This window comes from Salvia splendens, chromosome 12 (genome assembly GCF_004379255.2).
Source record: "Salvia splendens isolate huo1 chromosome 12, SspV2, whole genome shotgun sequence".
NCBI classification, from domain to species: Eukaryota; Viridiplantae; Streptophyta; class Magnoliopsida; order Lamiales; family Lamiaceae; genus Salvia; species Salvia splendens.
This window is the reverse complement of record NC_056043.1, coordinates 18,569,538-18,592,491: the sequence shown is the minus strand read 5'-3', so window position 1 is coordinate 18,592,491 and position 22,954 is coordinate 18,569,538. Positions and strand designations below refer to the sequence as shown.

The following is a 22,954-nucleotide window of genomic DNA, read 5'->3' as shown; positions in this document are numbered from 1 at the left end:
ATATGAGACGTGCGATCCGTCGGCGCTCGCGTCGAGACAGATCGCGCGATGTATATTCGATGTAGGGATGCCGAATTAGTGGGAGCAAGGGAGGTGATCACAAGGCGACGCGTTAAAAAGCAAGGGCTCGTGCACGCCGCCAGAGAGACTGTCGGTCCCAGGCTGCTCCGGGAACTATGGTCGGTTAGTGGGAGCTCTTAGGAGCGATTAAACGGCGACGCACAGACGAGCGTTGGCTCGTGCGCGCCGCCGCTAAGACCGCAACATCAAGATAGCTACAGTGACACACGACAGTCGACGATGGCTGCATGGAGGCGGAGTTGCTGCTCGTTCGAGAGCAGCGGAGCATCGTCACCATGTTGCGAACCCTAACCCAGCCGAAAAACCCTAACCCTAGTCGAACTCCGACCCTGTGCCCGACGAGGCGGAGAGCTACTGGCGGTAGCTGATGGCTGAGACGACAATGCATGAGGTCAGTCCGGAGCTAAGAAGCTGGACGACAATGACAGAGGGAGTCACAGAAGCCATGTGCGTCACCGTGACAAGCGACAGCTCATGCCGCGGAGGGAAACTGAAGCAGCAGCGTTTCACGCGGGCTGCCGGCGGGAGCTGGATGGTGCGACGCCGTCCCGACTACGTGTTCATCGGATTTTCATTGTCGTCGATTCGTGTAAACCTCGATCGACGAGATAACAATGAAAATATTATTTTTATGATTATTTAATTCATGAATTAAAAGAAATCATTAAAATATTATTATTTAATGGTAAGATATATTTTTTGGAAGATTTTCCTAGATTTTAGGAATATTTTAATTATTGACTATATCAATGGAAATAAATATATTCTATTTAATCTTAGATGATATGGACAAGAATAATTTAATAGTTTTCTAAATATTATATATCTAGAATCCTAATTAGAAAAAATATGAAAGATCTCATTAAATAATATAATTATTCTCTTCCTAATCTTGAATGAGGAATTAATTTAAATTTATTTTTCATGTTCGTCTAAGATATAAATAATTTATTTTATTTTAGATACATCTTATAAAAGACATGAATAAGAATTAATTTTTTATATATAATTCCTTAAATAAGATACTATAGATTATAAAAGTTTTAATTATCCAGTGAATTAATCACCAATAGAAATTTAATCAAGCCTTTACTACCTTAAGGCTTAGGATAATTAATGAAAAACTATAACCAAAATATCTAAGCGATAATTCCGAACTATAATTGTATATGGTCTCCATCGATTGGTTCGCAAATTTTATGAAGCCATTTTCTAAATATTATCACCACTCATGCTGTGAGGACAATAATCCTAAGAAATAGCAAGTTCATATAGGTGGACTTCTCAAATGTAAATAGTGTGAACTAGAAAGTAGTTTCGAATATTATCGCCACCCATGCTGTGGGGACAATAATCCTAAGAAACTACAAGTTTTAGAAGTTCAAACAAAATTTATGAGATAGCTTGGTTTTGATATATTCTAAGATGTCTATTCTAAGAAATTTAATTGGATTTAGATACATTTATTTATCTAAGAAATCTTGAGTAATGTTTGATATATTCTGGATGTCTATTCTAAATAGAATTAAGATTTGTATAAATCTTGGTTGATAGGATTTTATTTTTATCTTATGGATTATGATGGAACTGTTTCTATCAAGTAATATCCTAGTACGATTTAAATAATGATAATCTTAGATCAACATTATCTTGAATTGTAGGATTTGATTTTATAGAAATAAAATCTAGAATAATCCTAAGTGGATTTAGATATTTAACTCTATCTTGATAAATCCTAAATGAATTTGGATAATTATTATCCAAGATAAAATTTAATTGTTTAATTGAATCTCCCTACACTACATTAAATAATTATCGATAATTATCCTGTGTGTTTAAATGTCATGCTTTAAATGGATTTATCTGTTTATTTTGTGTTTATTTATTTTAAGTGGATTATCTGCTTTATCTGCTTATGTGATAATTATGCAAAAACCATATAAAATATCTAAGTGATGATTACAACAAGTACGTTGTATAAGGTCTCCATCGGTTGGTTTGCAAATTTATGAAGCCAGTTTCTAATATTATCGCCACCCATGTTGTGGGGACAATCTCAAATATAAATAGTATGAACTAGAAAGTAGTTTTTAATATAATCGTCATCCATGCTGAGGGGACAATAATCCTAAGAAATTACAAGTTTCAGAAGGTCAAACAGAATTTATGAGATAGCTTGGTTTTGTTATCAACACATGAGCATTGTTATGGGAGTGTGTTATATGTTGGCCTCCATGTCAACAGTGCTTAGATATCAGCATGCTGCCATGGCGACTGCCGCCGGAATTATGCAAAATCTCACAAATCTCTTTGGTTCTCAGAATCGAATATCCTAAAAAATTTAAAAGTTTTTTACTGTGATATTATATTAAAATTTAGAGTTGTGCGGAGATATTTAGATGAGTCACATTTAATATTATGTCAAATTTAAATGATAAAAAATGTTCTCTATTTATAAAATCATACTCCTTCCACAAAATAAAAGTTCTGTTTTTCTATTTTGGTCCGTCCGTAAATAAGAGTCACAGTTCATGATTACTATAAATGGTACAGAGGCTACACATTCCACTAATTTTCTTCCACTCACCTTTTTTAACATTTCTTAAAATTTATGCCGAAAAGAAATAGAACCCCTATTCACGGACGGAATAAGTAATATATACTTGTTTCGTATAATTGTCGTGGTATCCGTATCACCCAGTTTTGGACTATTTCAATATATAAAGCACGTTTCAATTTCTTGAAATGATTTTAGTGGTTCTTGTACATCAATATATGCATTCCACACAATTAGTCCGATATTATACACATAGAATCACTCTGTCTCTATGCAAAGGACAGACTTTAAAATCACGCGGCATAATTAGCTACACGACTCACTAAAGACGTGAAATCCGATTTGGATTTTTTTATTGCCCATCCTTAGGGCATCCGCAGTGGTGCGGATGTCCCGGCGGACATCCCAAAAACACCTCCTACCATGTCATACAGACTTCTCATTGTGGATGCTACGTCATACGGACATCCCACTGCACAGTAGCGGACATCCCCAACGACATCCCGACGGACTTCCCATATTAAAAAAAATTCACAAATTCACCAATTTAACAATTTACGGAATTAAGCAATTTATGGAAGTAAAATTTCGACACAAACATGGAGAAATTGAGAACACTTTATTTAAAAAAACATACTTAATTAAAAAAAATACATAAAAAAATTACATAAATTTAAAAAAAACCGCCTTCTTACTCCTCGGATTCCCCGCTGCCGGTACCCTCGTCGTCGTCGCCGCCGCCACCCCCCTCGCCGTCGCTATCCGACATCTCGTCGAACCCCAAATCGCGCCGCATACTATTGAGGAGGGGTTTAAGCTTCCGCTTGTATTGGGGTCGGTCGCTTGGGGCCATTCAACCATCACACGTAACAAGGTTTCATGTGCCACGATGCGGGCGAATGAGGGATTCTCGGGATCGTTTTGGGTGGGTGCTGCCGATTGGGCCACGGCGGATCCGCTGCCACTTCCCCTTGGAGTCCCCGCCGCGGCCTATTGCCCAACCGGGCGACGGCGGCGGTTCGACGATGTAGGTGTGAGGAACTCTGCCTCGGCGGGGAGAGCTCGTAGGAACCAGCACTGCTACTGTACTCCCCGGAGGTGCTGATCCTCGTTCGCTTCGGCCAGCCAGATTCAACGCCCACAGTGAACTTGGCCGAATCCTGCACCACGAGATAGACATCCCAATACTTGAATTCCCCGAACCCCTTTGAGGGATCGATGTACTGCTGGTGCGCGGCAAGCTTCACGTCCTCGGCGGACATGCCGTTGGACGCCATGCGGAGACAGTTCGAGTAAAGGCCGACAAAGCGGCTGAGCTGCCTCCTCAGTCGTTCCCACTATTTCCGGCATTGTTCGCCGTTGTGAGGTTTCCCCCCTGCCGGTTTGAACTGGAGGTAGCTTTGGCTAATGCGTCACCACATCCTGTCAATGTGCTGGTTCGCCCCGACGTATGAATCCTCCACTATACTGATCCACACCTTCGCCAGTGCAATGCACTCCTCCATGCTCCAGATGGTCCTCTTGTTCCCACTGGACCCCTCCCCCACCTCAGCGGCCCCCGACCCACCATCGTACACCGCCGCAGACGATGTAGTATCCCGTCCCCTTCCCCTTCCCTTTCCCCTTCCCTTTCCCTTCCCCCTTCTCCCCGTGGGCGTCGGCGTGTCGGTGGGAAAATCCTGGATCGGATACAACCTCAACTCCTCCAGCGAGAACGTGGCGAGGCCAGTGAACTGGGTCTCAACAAGAGTACTCACCGGGTTGTCCGACGATAGTAAATCCATGTAGGGCCTGTAGACGTTGTCTACCGGTGATTGGGGGACCGCCTGCCTACTCCCCCCGCACCCGCCGGCGACCCTTGCATCATCCCCGGCATTCCAGGCATCATACCCGGCATTCCAGGCATCATACCCGGTATTCCGAGCATTATACCCAGCATTTGGGGCATTCTGGAACTCCCCTCGGGCATCTGGGACATTTGGCTCATCATCCCATACCACTGCGGGTACATGTTGTAGTACCCGGGCATCATCCCCACTGGCAATTAAGGTTGGGGCATCATCCCCGGCAGTTGGGGCATCGCGGTAGACATCGGTGTCGTTCCGCTGACGGGAAAAAAAGCGACGGTGAGTCGCTCGAAGCGGGGGAATCTCTATCGTGGTGCTCCATTGTTCTTCGAAAGAAAAGTGTGTTAGAGAGAGAGAAACTTGTTAAAACAAGTGGTGCGATTGAAATGAAGTGGAACGAGACGTATTTATAGAATTTTTTTAAAAAAAATTTAATGCAAAAATCGGGAATTCCGCGCCGACGTCAGTGGGAGTCAACGCAATGGCGGATGTCCCGACAGACGTCGCGACGGACGTCAGCAAAAAGGTGCGGATATGCGGTGTCCGTATCGGACGTCCCGCGCGGACGTCGTGCACGCCGGTCTGACATTCACGCGGAAGTTCGCCATTGCGGATGCTCTTATAATACGTAATATCCGATTTGATTTTATACAATACTACCCACTAACTTTTATAACGTTCGTGATGTTATAATAAAATGTAACTACATTATTTAAATAAATTAATTGCAATGAGAAAAGGCCCGTCCTTTGATAGATATATATAGAGGTAACATGGGATATAATCAAATGTACTCTAAATATTGTATAACTCGAAATTATAATTTGGACAGTTAGAAAATATTAATAGATGATAAAATAAAAGTAATAAAAAATATCAATACAATGTCAACGGTTAATGTTGTGTTGAAATTATGTTGAAACAGTATTGACATTTTCTGTTGATATTATTTTGTCATCTATTGACATTTTTCTAACGGTACAGATCATAGTTTAAAGTTTATACAATATTTCGAGTTTGCATTTTATCACTATCCTAACACTACGTTACAAACTCTGCTTATAATATGCATCACAAATATAATAAAAGGATAAAAAAATTTACAAGACAAATACTATAGTCAATTATGTTTGCAAATAACGAAGACTACTGGCGCTTGCTTAATACTCAAATCGGTAGACCTAGGCCGGGCTAGTATATGGCTTTCTATTGGGCTTCTTTTGCCGCACATGCGTCATCTAAGTCAAGTACGAGCTTTGGTAATAATTACTCCGTCCATTTTTTTTTGTGAAAGGAGCTTCATTTCAGCCAAATTAAGAGTGTCTACCATAAGGCATACGTACTCAATAGTCCCGCCCCTTTTTTATCCACAATCCCAGTTTTTTATCCGTGCCCAAAAAAAAGGTTTCCGTCACTATAGGTGGACACTTCCAATAGCCCCAATTTTTTTTTTATTTTAATTCAATTATAATTAAAATTGTCGGACTATACGTAATTAGAAAAAAATGGCTATAAGTGATGAAATTAAAATTAAACACTACATTTTCGTCGTATTAAAGTACTGAAAAAATTATACAATGAGATATTAATCTATTGAACATCACAATGGTGTTCACACTGCGCCGCCACCTCCCCTACGTGCCCAAACTTCTTCAATCAAATTGGCCTGTAGTGCGGTATGTGCTGTGCTCCTGCGCATATCAGTGAAACGTTGGATCAAATATTCATTGCTCCGGGGTACGCCCATCTGGATCGGCGCAGAGGCAACACCGTTACTTGTACTTGCGCCATCGTCCGGTGCCCAGCGCTCTGCAGCAAATCCTTCATCTTCTATTATCATATTATGCAATATGATATATGCTAACATAATATTCGCGACATCATCTTCATGCCAAACTATAATGGCCCATCGTGCTTGGAGGACACCAAAAGCTCGCTCAACATCCTTCCTAGCAGCCTCTTGTTTTCGCGCAAAATATTGTTTCTTCGGCCCAAGCGGTTGGCAAACTGTCTTGACGAATATGGGCCACCGAGGATATATCCCATCTGCCAAATAGTATCCCCTACTGTACTGCGTGCCGTTGACTACGAAGCTGATTCCGGGACCCTCCCCCGGCAATCATCATTGAAGAGAGGCGATGACTGAAGAACATTGATGTCGTTGTTCGAACCTGCAACACCGAAATACGTATGCCAGATCTGCAAACGGTAGTCAGCAACGACTTCTAGGATCATCGAGGGATGTCTGCCTTTGAAACTAGTAGTGAACTGGCCTTTCCACGCCACCGGGCAGTTTCTCCACTCCCAATACATGCAATCGATGCTTCCTAACATTCCTGGGAAACCGTGAACCACACCGTGCATATCTTGTAGTCTTTGGCACTCATCAGGGGTGGGCTTCCGTAGGAACTCCCCACCAAATATTTCCCGGATCCCCTTACAAAACTACCTGAGCACCGTTAGGCTAGTCGTCTCACCCATCTGTAGGTATTCGTGGAACATATCAGCCGGTCCGGTGTAGGGAAGCTGCCGGATTGCAGCGGTGCACTTCTGAAGAGTAGACAACCCGATCCGGCCAATGCAATCACTCCGGAGGGTGAAGCACCGGTACCGCTCCGCCAAATTCGTCGCTATATGGTTGAAGAGTCGTTGCGACATTCTGAACCGCCAGCGGAAAATCTCGGGTGAATAACTGGGGTTATCCACAAAGTAGTCCGCCATTAGACGCTGGTGTGCTCCGCTATGGTCTCGTTGGATGGTCCGCCGATGAGTAATCGCACGAGGGATCGCGGCCTCCGCCACTTCCGCCGCGCGCCGCTTCCTCCTCATCGGCCTCGTGCTGCACCTCTTGAATCAGAGAGTTCCACGCGTCATTCCACAAATTGTCCATGTCAATCCATAAAATTTAGTGAGAGAAAGTATGAGTGCTGAAGAGTTGGAATGGTATGAAAAAAATGATTGGAATGAGGTGTATTTATAGGTAAATTTAAACTGAATTTAAAAAATAAATACAAAATTTTGTCCGCCCCAAACCACCGTGCCGCGCACCGCCCCCACTATAGGTCGGCGTGCTTATCGCCCCGTGGGCACGGCACCAGCGCGTCCTCACACATTTCTCGCCGGATGACCGTCCGCCCCAGAAATTTTGTCCGCCTCGGGGCGGAAGTTCTCCTCACTATGGTTAGGCGGGGCGGCGCCGGGAAGGGACCGGCCGGCGCGCCGCCCCCATAGTGGACACTCTAAGAAAAGAGATATCGTTTGTTAAATCAAGCTTAAGAACAAGAAGTAAAACCGAAAAGAGGAATCCTATTGATAACATATGAGCTTTCTCGGGGCCGCGCCGCCCCCATAGTGGACACTCTAAGAAAAGAGATATCGTTAGCTAAATCAAGCTTAAGAACAAGAAGTAAAACCGAAAAGAGGATTCCTATTGATAACATGTGAGCTGCGCAAATCCGAGTGAGAACATACACTTCTAATTTCAAGTGTAATCTACTTATGCATTGCAAAGTGAAAGGGGGAAAAACAGAATGGAAGAAGCCCCGTCAACAAATTATTGAACTCTAACTTCCAACGGCTAGTATACACCACTGTCACAAATCTCCACCCTGAATACTCATGCAACACGAATCTACTTGCACATCAAGATCAAACTTTTGCACAACTCTAGCTTGTCTCTAGGTTTTGCCTTAGTCAACATATCAACTGGATTCAGTCAACATATCAGCTGGATTCACAGCCGTATTCACCTTAAACACCTTCACAGACCCTTTCTCTATCTCTTCTCTGATAAAATGCAGCCTAACATCGATGTGTTTGCTTCGTTCATGAAAGACATGATGCTTAGCAAAACACAATGCACTGGTGTTGTCACAGCTAATACCTACTGCTGCCTGAACAACTCCAAACTCTGCAGCCAATTCCTTTATCTAGTAGCTCTCCTTCATTGCTGTAGTCAAGGCCATGTATTCGGCCTCTGTAGTGATGCACTTTTTATTAGCAATATAAATACCTGCAAGTATACAAAGTAGATCTAGTATAGCTAAAGGTCAGTATCTGATATCGATCACGGGGAAAACAATCACAAATTGACTACCTTCTACTAAAACTCAATTACTATTTGGAGAACCGAGAGATTTTGGGAATTTTTTGAAAACAAAGAACAATTGAAAACAAGTAAACAACTAATTGCAGATAAATCACAAAGATGAGATAAGAGAATTCCAGGGATGTGCGTTCACAGTTATGGTTATACAAATTCCAACTACAATAATTCTTACTTTGATAGAATGAGTCGCCTAGTTTATGTTCCAATTGTTTTCCCTTCAATCTATGTTTTTAGATTATTCTATCATGTGTGACTAAATTCATAGGATTCTAGGGATGTGTTAGTAACGACTTTGGTTATACAATTCCTTTTCTATTTAATATTTGTTTTGTTCTTACTTTGTTTCTTCCTTAAGTTGTTGGATAATGCTTCACTTTTGAGTGACACATTCTGTGATGAATTAATATAACTTGCTACATAATCGTGAGAGGAGGTTGGCGAGTTAGATCCACTACGAAGGCTTCAACCCAAAGGTTGAATCATTGTAGCTTTGAGGGGTATACCCAAAAGGAAGGTTGTACTGCCATTGGGAAGTGGATATACAAACGTAAACGTGGACCCGATGGACGAGTCAAAGTCTTTAAGGCAAGACTAGTGGCTAAGGGGTATACCCAAAAGGAAGGTGTCGACTACGATAAGACCTTCTCCCCTGTAGCCATGCTCAAATTGATTCGTATACTTCTTTCTATTGCAGCCTACATGGATTGGGATGTGTGGCAGATGGACGTTAAGACAACGTTCTTGAACGGTAGTCTTGAGAAGACCATCTACATGGAACAACCCGAAGGATATGCCGTGAAGGGCAAGAAACACATGGTTTGTAAGCTTAATAAGGTCATTTATGGTCACAAGCAAGCATCTAGATCATGGAACTAGTGTTTCGATCAAACTGTTCACAAATTTAGATTCTAAAAATACCCAAATGAAAGCTACATGTATAAGAAGGTTGATAAGGGAATTGTAGTGTTCTTAGTTTTATATGTAGATGATATTCTTCTAATTGGAAACAATAAAAAGATGTAATCATCAGTATGAACTTGGTTGTCAAACCAGTTCGAGATGAAAGATATGGGAGATGCGGGACACATTCTCGTTATCAATGTTATTCGCAACCGTGAGAAGAGAACATTGTGCTTATCCCATGAACCTTACATCGACACTGTACTTAGTCGTTTTAGCATGTAAGATGCCAATAAAGTTTTCTTACCTTTTAGACATGACATCCATCTATCTCAAGAGATGTGTCCTAAGACGCCGTCTGAGATAGAAGAGATGAGAAGGATACCATATGCTTCGGCAGTTGGTAGTCTCATGTATGTTATGCTTTGTACAAGGCCTGATATTTGCTTTGTTGTTGACATGCTCCGCTCTGTCCTTTGGGATATACTGACTCACACTTTCAAGCTGATCAGGACTCGAGAAAATATACTTCTGGATATGTGTTCACCTTAGGAGGTCGTGCCGTAATATGGAAGAGTGTAAAGCAGAAATGCATTGCGGACACTACCATGGAAGCCGAATATGTGGCCGCTTCGGAGGCTGCAAAGGAAGCTATATAGCTGAAAAACTTCCTTTTGGACTTCGGTGTGATTACGAGCATGCCCAAGAGCATCACCATTTATTGTGACAATTTTGGTGCTGTGGCAAACTCGAAAGAACCACGAGCTCATAAAGGGAGAAAACACATAGCGAGGAAGTATCATATCATAAGACTGCGTCAGATAACAACTTGGCAGATCCTTTTACGAAGGCACTTGCGGTGAAACCGTTTGAGAGTGATAAGGCTCATTTCATGCATCGGTTATGGGTTAAATTCTATGATTTTCCTGAACTGACACACGTTTATAAGTTTAGGTGTGTAGAGAATCTGTCAGACCCTGGAAGCAGATGAAAAATTTACCAGACAGAGGGAATCGAAGGAAATTGAAGTGAAGAAGCCAGCTTGCAACCTGACCCAGGGGATTATAGGAGCAATGGCGGGAGCAGCTGTGAGCAGAAAAGCATCTTTTGAAGGATTTTCTAGGAAGGGCAAAAATGACAAATCATCAAGGGAGAGTGCCCTATAAATCCGAGCCTCAAATGTAAATAGAGACATCTATCATGAAGAGAGGCAGGTCGTCACATTTACATTCTGCTCTTAGCTCATTTCTCTTCACTTCAGACACATACTTCTCTGCGCACTTAGTATCAATGGGGTAATTTCTGGGAGTTCGTGGTGGCTTAGTTTAGTTCCAGTGGTGTAACACCATCCTTGCGAAGTGTGAAGATACAATTGCTTTACTTTTCTGTAGTTTTTGAGCCGAGACTTCATTGTTTTGGAAGCTCGGCACCTGATATTTCTATGTTGAACCTTAATCTAGTAGCTATGGAAGTTTCTGTTTTCTGTTTATCTGATTCTGATGTTTGATTGTTGGTTTTTACTGATTTGGTTGCTTTTCACAATTGATGTTTGATTCGGTGTTGAAATCGGGTTGATCAGAGTTGATTTATTGTTGAATATGTTGAATCTGAACTGAGGAGATATGGATCTGAATGTAGTGGAGTTGGTTTTTTATTGATCTGAGTTGAATTGAAGTTTGGAGTTGTGAATCTGAGACATGATGTTCTGATTCTGCATGGTTATGGATGTTTACTGTTGCTTTCTTATTCTGCTCGACCTAGTAGTTTAGATCTAGTAGTTTTATGCTCAATCGTAATGTTTGAAGTCGGATCTAGGATTGCCCTATTTTTATATGTTTGATGCTCTGTTTCGTTTGTGTTTATTTAGTTCACTGAAGAAGATGAAGTCGGAAGTTACTTAGAGTCTGATTTGTTGTTGGCCGTTGTTTACTTTTTGCAGCTTTTCTGTCATCGTACCTAATTCGGGAAAATGGTCCCCACTGCATGTTTACGTACTGTTTAGCTGTTTTCAGATTAGTTATTTGAATTCCTCTAGTTAATTTCATTTCCATGAGTCATGCATGTGTACGTACTTTTCCTATTTCATAGTTCCAGTAGATAGATTAGTTACCTTTAAATTTATCTAAGTCTAGTAGTTAAACAAACTTAACCCATGAGTTGTGAAAAAGCTCGCATTTTTTCTTTTCCCTTTCTTCTTCTCTTTTCTTTTCTTTCTTGTCGTTGTGGATTGCTCAAGTTGGATTGTTAAACTCATCCAGCTATCCAAATGTACGCCTTCTACCTGCGAACACAGGTGAGTGGATCTGGTGGAGATTCAGACTTATCAACTTTACTTAATCCGCCTTGAGTGAGTGTCACAACCACAACTCCCTAGTAATAGTGAGTGTAGCTATTTCGCAACTAAGTTAGACTCATTGGTCACAAACTCGTTAATTCAAAGGGGCAATGTCTTAGAGTGAAAAGGGATACAACCACATCGAAATCAGAATACTTAATCAAACTCGTTGTCTTACTAGATTAATTCTTAACAATGCAGCGGAAGGTTCCACGACGAAGTAATATGTGTGGAGACATATTAAATCAGCTACCTAGCCTCTTATTATAAGACCTTCCCCAACACCTCCTCGCTCCGACCACGATCAACCTGCACGTTAAGAGAAACAAACATGCAGGGCTGAGTATTTGGTATACTCAGTGGCTCATTGCCGAAAACATTTCTCATTTAGTTGTCAGTCATACTTGAGTGAGCGCGGGGTTTTTCTGAAAATAATTCCGGGTCATTAAAACTTTTATCTTTTCATAAGTTTGATTGCACAGTCACATAACATCTCATAATATACCATATCTGATCTGGTGTGAACCGGGATTGTGGCCACATTCCACGACGGTCACTGGACTGGCCAACTCTAGCGCTAGCACACGATCCCTTATGTGTACACTAGTCCGAGTAGGGTTTGCGGCCCTACTAGGACCCGAATTTGATTTAACTTGCTTGGCATAGCCAACAGATAGGTGATCGTAAACAAAACATGGCATGCCAACTCATTCAAGAATATTCACGTTTCACATAAAATCACATTTTGAAAGAAAAACCCACCTCGTTTGCTTAAACTCTCAAACGAGCATTCCTTGACTTGATTTTACTTATCGTGCGACGACGCCCCTTCATAAACAAATAACATACTTAATTTAGGCTTAAGTAATTATTAATTTAGCGTATATGCATTCCTAAGCGTGTGTTTATTTTTACTTCCTTCTTTTTAAATCCATAAATCTTTAATCATTACTTAACTCAAACGATTTAATTTATTCGGGATCTTGCCGAACTCTTTAAGTATTGTAAATTTCCGGAATATTTTCCTTAAGTACTTTGGAATACTTACTTTGACTAATAAAAGTCCATTTTGAATTATTTATTGGACATCATGTTATCATGACTAACAGTTTCCTTTCTGGCTTAAGGAAATTAAATTTCATAGATTGAATTTCGTTATGGGCAGTGGCCCAAATAATAATAAAACGTGGCCCAAAAGAAATTTGGCCCAACTAGGACATATGCTCCCTTCCTCCAGCCCTTTGGTCTCTCTCCCTCACCTCCTCAACTAGGGCTGGCAAATCATGCGGATTGGGTCGTTATCGGGTTGACCCGATAACGACCCAACCCAATAAGGCCAAACCCGAACCCAACCTGTTAAGGAAACCCCAAACCCGAATACGAACCCGACCCGGCACCTCCAAACCCGGACACGACCCGTACACGACCCAAACACGATAGCGACACGAACCGCTTTGGGTTGACCCGATACGATAGCAACACGATATCGACCTGAACACGATAGCAACACGATATCGACACGATAGCGACACGATAGTGACCCAACACGATAACAACACGATAGCGACACGAACCACTTTGGGAGATAATTCTAATTTCTAAACCCTAATCTATTTTTTTATTATTTTCCTAAGTGAAAGTGACCAAATTAAATCTAATAAAAAATAAAAATAATAAAATAATAAAATATTAATTTTTAACAGGTTACCCGCATCCGACCCGCACCCGACCCGCATCCGACCCGAATTTTTCGTGTTCTTATTGGGTCAACCCAATAATGACCCGTATCCAATAATACTTGATCCAAACCCAATTATTTCTTGCGGATTCGTGTCGGATTATCGTGTCGTGTCAAAAATTGCCAGCTCTATCCTCAACACAATCAAAGAAAATAATCCCCAAATCAAGGTTCAAAACAAAGCCCTAATCGCCTACATCTCCCTCTTTCTCTCTCGGCGGTAATTCAGCCGCCCACTACTCAATTTCCGGCCAGCGACGAGCCGTCACCACCACCGACGACTCCAGTGGGTCGAAATCAACCTAGCAGGCGCCGTCGATGGCCTGGTGTAGTCAGCACGGCACAGCGGCGTCGCTGCTGTCTCAGGTATCTCTTCGCAGGACTCCCTCCGCCGGCGCCTTTCGTCACTGGTGTCGCACCGCAGGGAGAGAAGAGGATGCTTCGTCTCTTCCCCTCTCTGCAGATACCCCCGGCCGAGCAGCTGCTTCCCGGTGACGTCTGCACTGCCGTCCGCCCTCGCCGGATCCCGACCGGTAGGTATTTTAAATCTTCGTCTTTCTTCGTTTTCATTTTGTTTTCTAAAGTTTCATCTTTATATTTATGAGTGTAGTTGCTCAACTAACAGTTTTGTGCAGACCCTGAACTAATAACTGGTTATGAGATTTGTGGGGCTGCCATCGCTGTCTCCGGGCTGTCGGGAGCTTATCCGGCAGATTTACACCATGAGATGCGTTTCCCTAACCTATGCTTGCTTTAGTTTATCTATTTTATAGGTTGAAACTTTGAGAAATTTCCCTTACTTGCTGGAAGTTGTTTAGTTGCTTATAGGAATGTGTTTATAAATCGAAACGTGGCTGATATTGCTAAGCTTTAAGCTATAGAAGTTGCTACCTAAGTTACTGAGTTTGAATTGGAAGGCAGCCACGTTTTGTTCTGTTGGTTACATTATGTTATATAGCTCTAAACCTCGTTATACTCGTTTCTTGCTACTGGTTTTCTTGGGGTTTAGCATGCTAAATGAGGTCGCTACGTTGTGGTGCCTCTACATGTTGTTAAGAGGTAGTATGGTTACCTGAATCCGCGGCTGGTTTGCATCAGCTCCTAGATCTTAGCTCCCTTACTCCTTTGATTGTTGTGTTGCTGGAGAAGTTCTAAATGCATGGGAGTGTTCTTAGGTAGAGTGGGGAGGGTCTTTATAGCTAAAACCGTGTACGTAGTGAAACATTAATTTGGTTGTTGCATGTTTTGTTCCCATTCCTCAGCAGGTACTCAATCTATGGCCTTTGCAGCCAGTTTAACCGACTTTGCAGGTGTACAACAAGGGTGGAATGGTGGTTAACTGCAGCTTTGCAAAGCTGCTGCAGTTGTAAGGGCTGGCGTTGCAGAGTGTACCATTGGAGGCTGCAAAATTTGGTTAGGGACGGAAGTGCAGGGCTGCTGTGGCTGTGGCCTTTCCTTAGCTCGTAGCCGCTGGACCTGGGCTGGGAGTGCAGGCTGCTGCACACTGCAGGCTGCCCTGCTGCCCCTTTCCTTTTCTATGAAGCATGTATTCCTCTTTGGTCTTGTTTGCTAGCCTCCCTACTTAAATTGCTTTAACTAATGTGGTTTTGTGTTGTAGGACTTGGAGAGAAATAGTCTATCGCGCGGTCTGGAAAATCTCGGTCCAACGGCCGCTCCGGACATGGGTCGTGAAGTGTGGTATGGCTCAAAAGAGAGGCCAGCGCCTTACCTCTTTATATACCTTCCTTTTGTAGGCATAAATATTTAAGTTTATGTAATAGATATTTTTAGAAAGAATACATATTTAAGTTATGTAATAGATTCTTTTAGAAAGAATCAAGTTCTTAGTATTTTTCTTGTACCGAGTGTGTATTGTTAAATCGGAGAAATAAATAGACGCCAACTTGTTTTAGTTTGATTGTGTATTACTTTTAGATTTTTCCTTCTTTTGCGGATTACAACACTATGAGTTTACGAAAAGAAAAAAAAATTTATACTTCCCTTCCGAGATCAAGATTAGGATTTAGGATTTATTTGTTCGACTTTCTGGTCGTCCATCAGTCAATCAAAAAGTTCTGGGTACTTCTCCTTTATTTTGTCTTCAAGCTCCCAAGTCGCTTCTTCGTGGCGGTGGTGCTTCTATAGAACTTTCACTATCACGATTGCTTTATTCCCCAACTCTTTTACCTTTCGGTCCAGTATTGCTTCTGGCTTTTACTCATAGCTCAAATCCTGGTCTAGCACCATTTCTTCTTGGTGAACTATGTGTTTGGGGTCGAACACATATTTCCTCAATTGTGACACATGAAAAACATTGTGCACGTTTCCACAGCTCGGCGGAAGTGCTAATCTGTACGCCATAGGGTTGAGTGTTTCTAAGATTTTATAGGGTCCGATGAAACGCGGTCTTAGCTTGCCCTTGACGCCTAATCTCGTTATCCCTTTCGATGGGGATACCTTCAGAAAAACTTTGTCTCCCACCTTGAACTGTAGATCGGTTCTGCGAGCATCTGCATAAGATTTTTGCCTATCCTGAGCTTCCTTGATTCTCTCTCGGATCTGTTGGACAATTTCTATCATCTCTTCTACAGAGTCCGGTCCGAGAATCCTTCTCTCACCGACTTCATCCCAGTAGGGCGGTGATCTACATTTCTTCCCATAGAGTGCTTCATATGGGACCATATTTATAGTTGCCTGGTAGCTGTTGTTGTAAGCAAACTCTATAAGTGGTAGTACTGGCTCCCAGTTTCCTCCACGGTCGAGCACTACGACTCTCAACATATCCTCCAATGTCTGGATTGTCCTTTCGGACTGGCCGTCCGTCTGTAGATGGAATGCAGTGCTGAAATTCAGCTGAGTGCCTAGCTCTCGCTGCAGGCTTATCCAAAATCTAGAAGTAAATTTTGAGTCCCGATCCGAGGTAATCGTGACTGGTACGCCGTGTAAGCGTATAATCTCTTGCACATAGATCTCAGCCAACTTATCTAATCCGTATGTGATACGAATTGGTATAAAGTGAGCATTTTTGGTGAGGCGATCTATAATCACCCAGATGGCAGTATTTCCTCGTTGGGATTTTGGCAATCCTGTTACCAAGTCCATCGCAATGTGCTCCCATTTCCATTCTGGAATCTTGAGAGGTTGTAATTTCCCATAGGGTCGTTGATGTAAGGCCTTTACTTGCTGGCACGCCAGACATCTTTCTACAAACGACGCTATGCTTCTTTTCATGCCGTCCCACCAGAATTGCTTCTTCATATCCTGGTACATCTTCGTACTTCCAGGATGGCAGTGTAAGGCGTCTCATGAGCTTCACTCATGATCTCATTCCTGAGTGCCTCGTCATTGGGTACACACAGTCTTCCTTCAAAGGTGAGAGCGTTGTCCGCCTCTTCGCGGTAACTCTCTTATTTTCATGTCCTTACTTTTAGACGAACTTTCTCTAATGCATCATCGCATCTTCGAGCATCGACGATCCTGGCCCTTAAATCTGGTTCTATCACCAAGGTGGCGATTCTACTGACCACCGTCTCCGGTGCTCTTACTACTACCAAGCGCATCTTAGCAAACTCACGGATGAGCTCCTCATTCTGTGTGAGAAAGGTGGCCAATTGGGGCGCAGTCTTTCTTCTCAAAGCGTCTTCTACCACGTTCGCCTTGCCTAGGTGGTAATTTATACCATAGTCATCATCCTTGACTAATTCTAGCCATCTGCGTTGTCGCATGTTCAAATCTTTCTGTTCGAAGAAGTACTTGAGGCTCTTGTGGTCCGTGAAGATCTCACATCGAACTCCATAGAGATGATGCCTCCAGATTTTCAAAGCGTGTACCACTGCCGCTAATTTTAGGTCATGCGTTGGGTAGTCTAACTCGTGTGGCTTGAGTTGGCATGATGCGTACGAAATCACCTTACCATTCTGCATCAGCACGCATCCGAGTCCGACACTTGATGCATCCGTATACACTACGTAACTTGTTCCTGGTTCTGGCACGGCTAGAACTGGCGTTGTGGTCAGCTTTTCCTTCAACTGTTGGAAGCTTGGTTCACACTCTAGCGTCCTATCGACCTTAACTCCTTTCTTGAGTTGTTGAGTCATTGACCTTGCTATTTTGGAGGATCCTTCAATAAATCTCCGGTAGTACCCGGCCAGTCCTAGGAAACTCTGAATTTCATTTGGTGTAGTTGGTGACTGAGATGATATGACTGGTTCAAGTCATTCATTGCATGATTTATTTCGTCTGGCTGATGAAGCCATTCCTCATCTTAGATTTCATTGTCAGCTATAGAGCCCTAAAGCTTGCATCTATCGTAATTATAGCCATTGAGCTAGCGGATTGACCTTAGGACCTCTCGCTTAGCTGGGGTAGTCTACTTTCATAGTTTTCAAGATACTTTTGTGCTTACCACGATCCTTTTGTCATGATTTAGCACAGACTTTTTCCTACCCGTGCTTATCGTTGAATATTGGAATCGTGCAGCAGAGGTGTTGGCTTCTTTCTCCAAACATTGCTGACTCTATGCTCTTTTGTTCGACTGAGCGATTCGTGGTCCAATAATCTAGCGTGACTTTCCAAAGTGATCTAGATCTCATGTCTAGATTAACACAAAACTCTATCGACAGTTCCTTTCTAGGCCGCTTAATTGGGGGTGAGGCTTAACATATCATAAAATATCTCTTCGCACTGTGTTGCTAACGTTTTGCCTTGCTCCATGTCGTAGGACTCCATATCCTTTTCCTCGCGATAACTCTTTAAAAAAATTTCAATTTCTCTCCTTCGTAGCAGGGATGGTGAGGGTAGTGGTGCTATCACGCGTTCTTTTTCTCGAATGTCTCTCCAACCTGTGGCTCTTCCTGGCCACCTCTCAGACGAGTTCCTCTGGTTGACGAAATTTGTTTCGCCAAACATAAACTACGAATGTGCTCGGATTCCCTCCACGATTGTCATTACATAACCATGATTGAGTCATCACTTCTTGTGGCTCGCTTATCTTACTCGTGATAAACATTTTGATCGACCAATTGTTTATGTATGTATAAAGGTCTCGTACATCATCATAAGTCATTTGATCTATGTACATTCATTATCATTTATCTTCTCAAGGCTAGTTACCTTTCTACATAACATAATATTCGATCTCCTACCAGCTTGTTACAAGCGGTACGTAGATGTGAAATATTTAACGTTTTGTGTTGTCGGTTATGCGACGCTTCTGGTTGGTGTATCATTTTCTACACGTGTGTTAATAAAGACTTATTCATCATGCGTATCTAAACGAAATTGAGACTATGCCTTTCCTGATAGTCTTGTATCAATAACTCGATGATTAATATAACAGTCTTAACTTGGATAGGAATTTATATCACACAGAAGAAGTATGGCTGAAAGTTTGAAGGGCTCCAAAATATCCAAGGGCAAGAACAACATCCCTTATTCAACTCATATGAATTTTCATCATCAGTGTGACAATTAACTTTGAAGGCCAGTACTGAGTTCATTCAAGAGCTACGTAGCTCAACTAGTTTCAGATGAACCCATAGAAGTTGAGGCTCACCCCTGATGGGAGCTAGAAAGAATCATGAAATAGGTCATGAAAACTGGATAGAAATGAATTAACTGTAAATTTCCATAGTAAGCTGCCAAATAGGACAGTACAGTTGTCCAATTAATTTGAAAGGATCTGAGCATCAAGGATAGTGGTTCAAACATGTTACCAACTAAGGTGATTAGCCGCGAAAAATTTAGAAACGTAGGGGATTGCAATGAAGGAACATTGATCATGTTTTAAAGACATCTTGATATGGAATAACAAAATCACATCAATGATTTCATAGGTTCATTAAAGGCACTACACTGAAATGAACTATTTAGAAAAAATCAGCTAGATCAAACTGTTGGGGTTTGGTGCCCCTTGCATAGCGGAAGACATGCATTCACAAATAAATCATACATATGGATCTATTTGACCGATTATGGGATTAATTGATTCACATGTTAAACATTGAATTGCATACAAGAACGCACAAAAATCATGCTTAAGGAATTAAAATCCTAATTCATGATATTCTACGGTTTAGGATTACCGATCTGATTCTCTAAAGAATCGACGATTGCTTGCGCCTTCTCCACGTGATGTTCTTCGACTCAACCACGAATCTTCTAATCTGTATCCCAAACTCAGAATCTGACCTTTGGGTGGGCAAAGCTTGCTAGAATCGAAAAGGGCTTGATTGAAAAGGAGACAGAATACCAGTTCTATCAAAAACTGTTTTTTTTCGTCCACTCCTAGATGGAGCACGAAAATTCTAGGTTAATTAACGCTAAATCTCTCTTCTAATCTCCTTTCAAATCTCCTTTTATATTGAGTTATAATGGGCCAGATTAGGGATCCATGGAGGTTGGACTTGGGCTAAACCTGTTGGACTTTTACTAATTAAATTGAGCCCCAATTTAATACAAGTCCGACAGAATATTATTATCAGCCACTACAGTAAAATAATATTGACTTCCCGTCCAATCCCAAATTACGAGTAATCCGAGCTTTATCTCTTTAATTTATTATTTCCCATGTTTAAGATATAAATATCCATTAATTAATTTAAGCCTGGTATTTGACTTTAATTAATTAATATCTTTTTCCAATAGTTGTCTAGTTCAAAATCTTTATTTATTATTCTGGAATAAATTCCAACCGACCGAGTTTCTGAATAATAAAACCTTTTTCGAACACCTCTTGAGGATATTATCAAACTGGACTCACCCAGCACACGATTCATTGCAATAACAATACTAGCACCTCTAGACATTGATCATCACTACCCAAGATACCAGGATTCTTGGATTGCGAAAAATCCGCCCCATTTGATAAATCAAAGTAGTGCATAATCAATATCGTATGCTCAATGTTATGTCAACAATGATTAAGAAATAACAATCACCGAGACCTCGTCTTTCATTAAATAGCAAGAAAGACTTATCTGAACTGTTAGATCCTTCAGTGCTATACCACACCAGTGTCGTTTATTTCCTAAGGTAAGGAAACATGCGGACTGACACTGCAACCTTTCACGATAGGTAGCCAAAGCCTATCTAGGTTGTGAAATTCTATTTCTCATCTACAAAGAACTGACTGCGTCACCTTCTGTGAACGTCGTTCACGACCAGTCTACTATGTAGAAGAATTAGACTTGTTTGCTTCTTATACATTTAAATATTTGAGAAACATCTTATAAATGCACAAGCAAACACCAATGCGATAAAATTACTTCTTCTCGCCTTGGGTTAAAAGTGGATTGTAGAGTTTATTGTATACAAGAAATTCTATCCGTGCAACATGCTCGAAATATGCTTTTTAGTATACCAATCCTAACAATCTCCCACTTATACTCAAAATCATGCTTTCGAGTATACCCACTGCCAAAACTCTCCCACTTATACTCTAAGCAGGTCTCGGGCCACGATACATCGAACTATCATACTTTTCACCTCATGTGTAAAACATGTTGCCATATAGGCATTTTGTGAAAAAATCTGTCAGGTTGTTCTCTGATGATATCTTGGAAACCATAACGTCTTGCTGCGCACTTAGTCCTTAATTAATTTCTTACTTCCTCTCTTTGTGATTGTGTAGCCTTATCAGCTCGTGTTTCCCTCGAGTTAGACACATGGCTAGGGTAACCATAATAAAATATAATACTCATAGGCATACTCGGAATCACGGTCAAAGCTATTAGAAAGTTACTGAGATGAACAACTATCTTAGTAGTTTCCGATGAAACCACACTTGTAATTTTTATGATGGAGTCTATGATTTGATCAACACTCCTTCATGTCTCAGTATTCAACTCCTAAAGTGAACACATAGTCAGAGGATGACTCGATCACCGATCAATTATAAAATCGAGTCGATGTAACCTAAAGGACATAACATGGATGTCTGGTAAACTAGAGCATACCGTTTAGTCTTTTTCAAGCACTATAGTATATTCTTTACCAATCCAATGTCCTTAGCCATGGTTAATATGATATCAAGCTTCTATGCCAAAAGCAAAGCTAATATCTAACTTAATACACATCATAGCATAATCGAGACTTCCAATTACGGAACTTATCTCATTCCTCTTGATCTCATTCAGTGTAGTAAAACACTTACTAGAGACAAGATAATTCCATCTAGAAAAGTAAAACATTTTCTTGGAATTTTCAGTGCTAAAGTGTCTAAGTATTGTGTAGATGTAGGATTCTTTAAGAAACATAACATTCTTTTTCTAGCAATCTAATGACATAGATGCTTAGAATTTAACTAGATTATCTTAAATCCATTATCCTTAAACTGGGTAGACGGCCAGTTTGCTATGCTAGATAACCCTCTTAGTTGTTTATCAACTTTTATAGATGTCATCATCGCAGAGTACCAAGAATACCATACATAGTGCACTTTCAACTTTCGTGTACTTGTAGCTTTGTTAAGGGCACTGGTCAAATTCAAAAGATTTGACAACGTGCATGAAACACATGTTCTATGATTTAGATGCTTTCCTAACACCATAAATGATCTATATAAGCTTCCAAATCACGTGTTTCTTGCCATTTATTACATTACCATTAAGATGTTCCATGCATATGATCTCCTCAACATTTCTATTAAAGAAAACTGTCTTGACAATCATAGTACATACATCCTAATTTATGTAGGCTACAATAGACAATATGATACAGATCGACTTAGGCAGAATGTCATGCGAGAATATAATTCTCTCTTGGTATAACCCGTTCAGCCATTATTCTAGCCTTTTAAGATCTTTGTTTACACTTGCAGATCCACTAGCTCCCACTGGCTAAAATAGTCTATGGGTAGTATCGCAAGTCTTGCAAACATTCTTGTCTATTTAAGATTGTTATTCAGAATCTATCATCTTATCAAGAATGATTATCTGATGAGTCAATGTGTCCTTGTAGTTACATGGATTAGTTCAAGTTGATCTAAGACTAAGTCTAAAAACTCTCTCAGGCCCATGAACTTATTATGTTCGCAAAGAACGCTCCTACTACGACATGACTCTTACAATCCTAGGTACAAATGTTGATTTTCTTAGTTTCTTGGTTAAGATGGAAAATAGATATTCTCATTATTTTGAGAATTATCATGCTTGTTAGGCTTGTAGTTCTTCACATAATCTTCATCAAAGAATCTAGTATTCGTGTAAACAAACACCTATCTTGCCTTGAAGATTATAGAACCTGTACATTTTCTATCATTTGGGATAACCTTAAAACATATCTCAATACACAACTCCAATTACTTGGATACCTTTTCCAAAACATGTGTTGGAATAACTCCACACCTTGAGATGTGCTGAACTAAACTTGCCTCTAGTCCACAACTCGT

The 22,954-nt window shown here is 41.1% G+C and overlaps 1 long non-coding RNA gene across 1 annotated transcript; it reads left to right on the top strand.

Annotated features, from left to right (window-relative positions):
- The first annotated feature begins 13,730 nt into the window (after positions 1-13,730).
- Positions 13,731-15,478, top strand: LOC121759345. Its single transcript, XR_006041646.1, has 3 exons — positions 13,731-14,099; positions 14,202-15,112; positions 15,185-15,478. It is a non-coding gene; the product is annotated as an uncharacterized LOC121759345 (long non-coding RNA).
- The last annotated feature ends 7,476 nt before the right edge of the window (positions 15,479-22,954 follow it).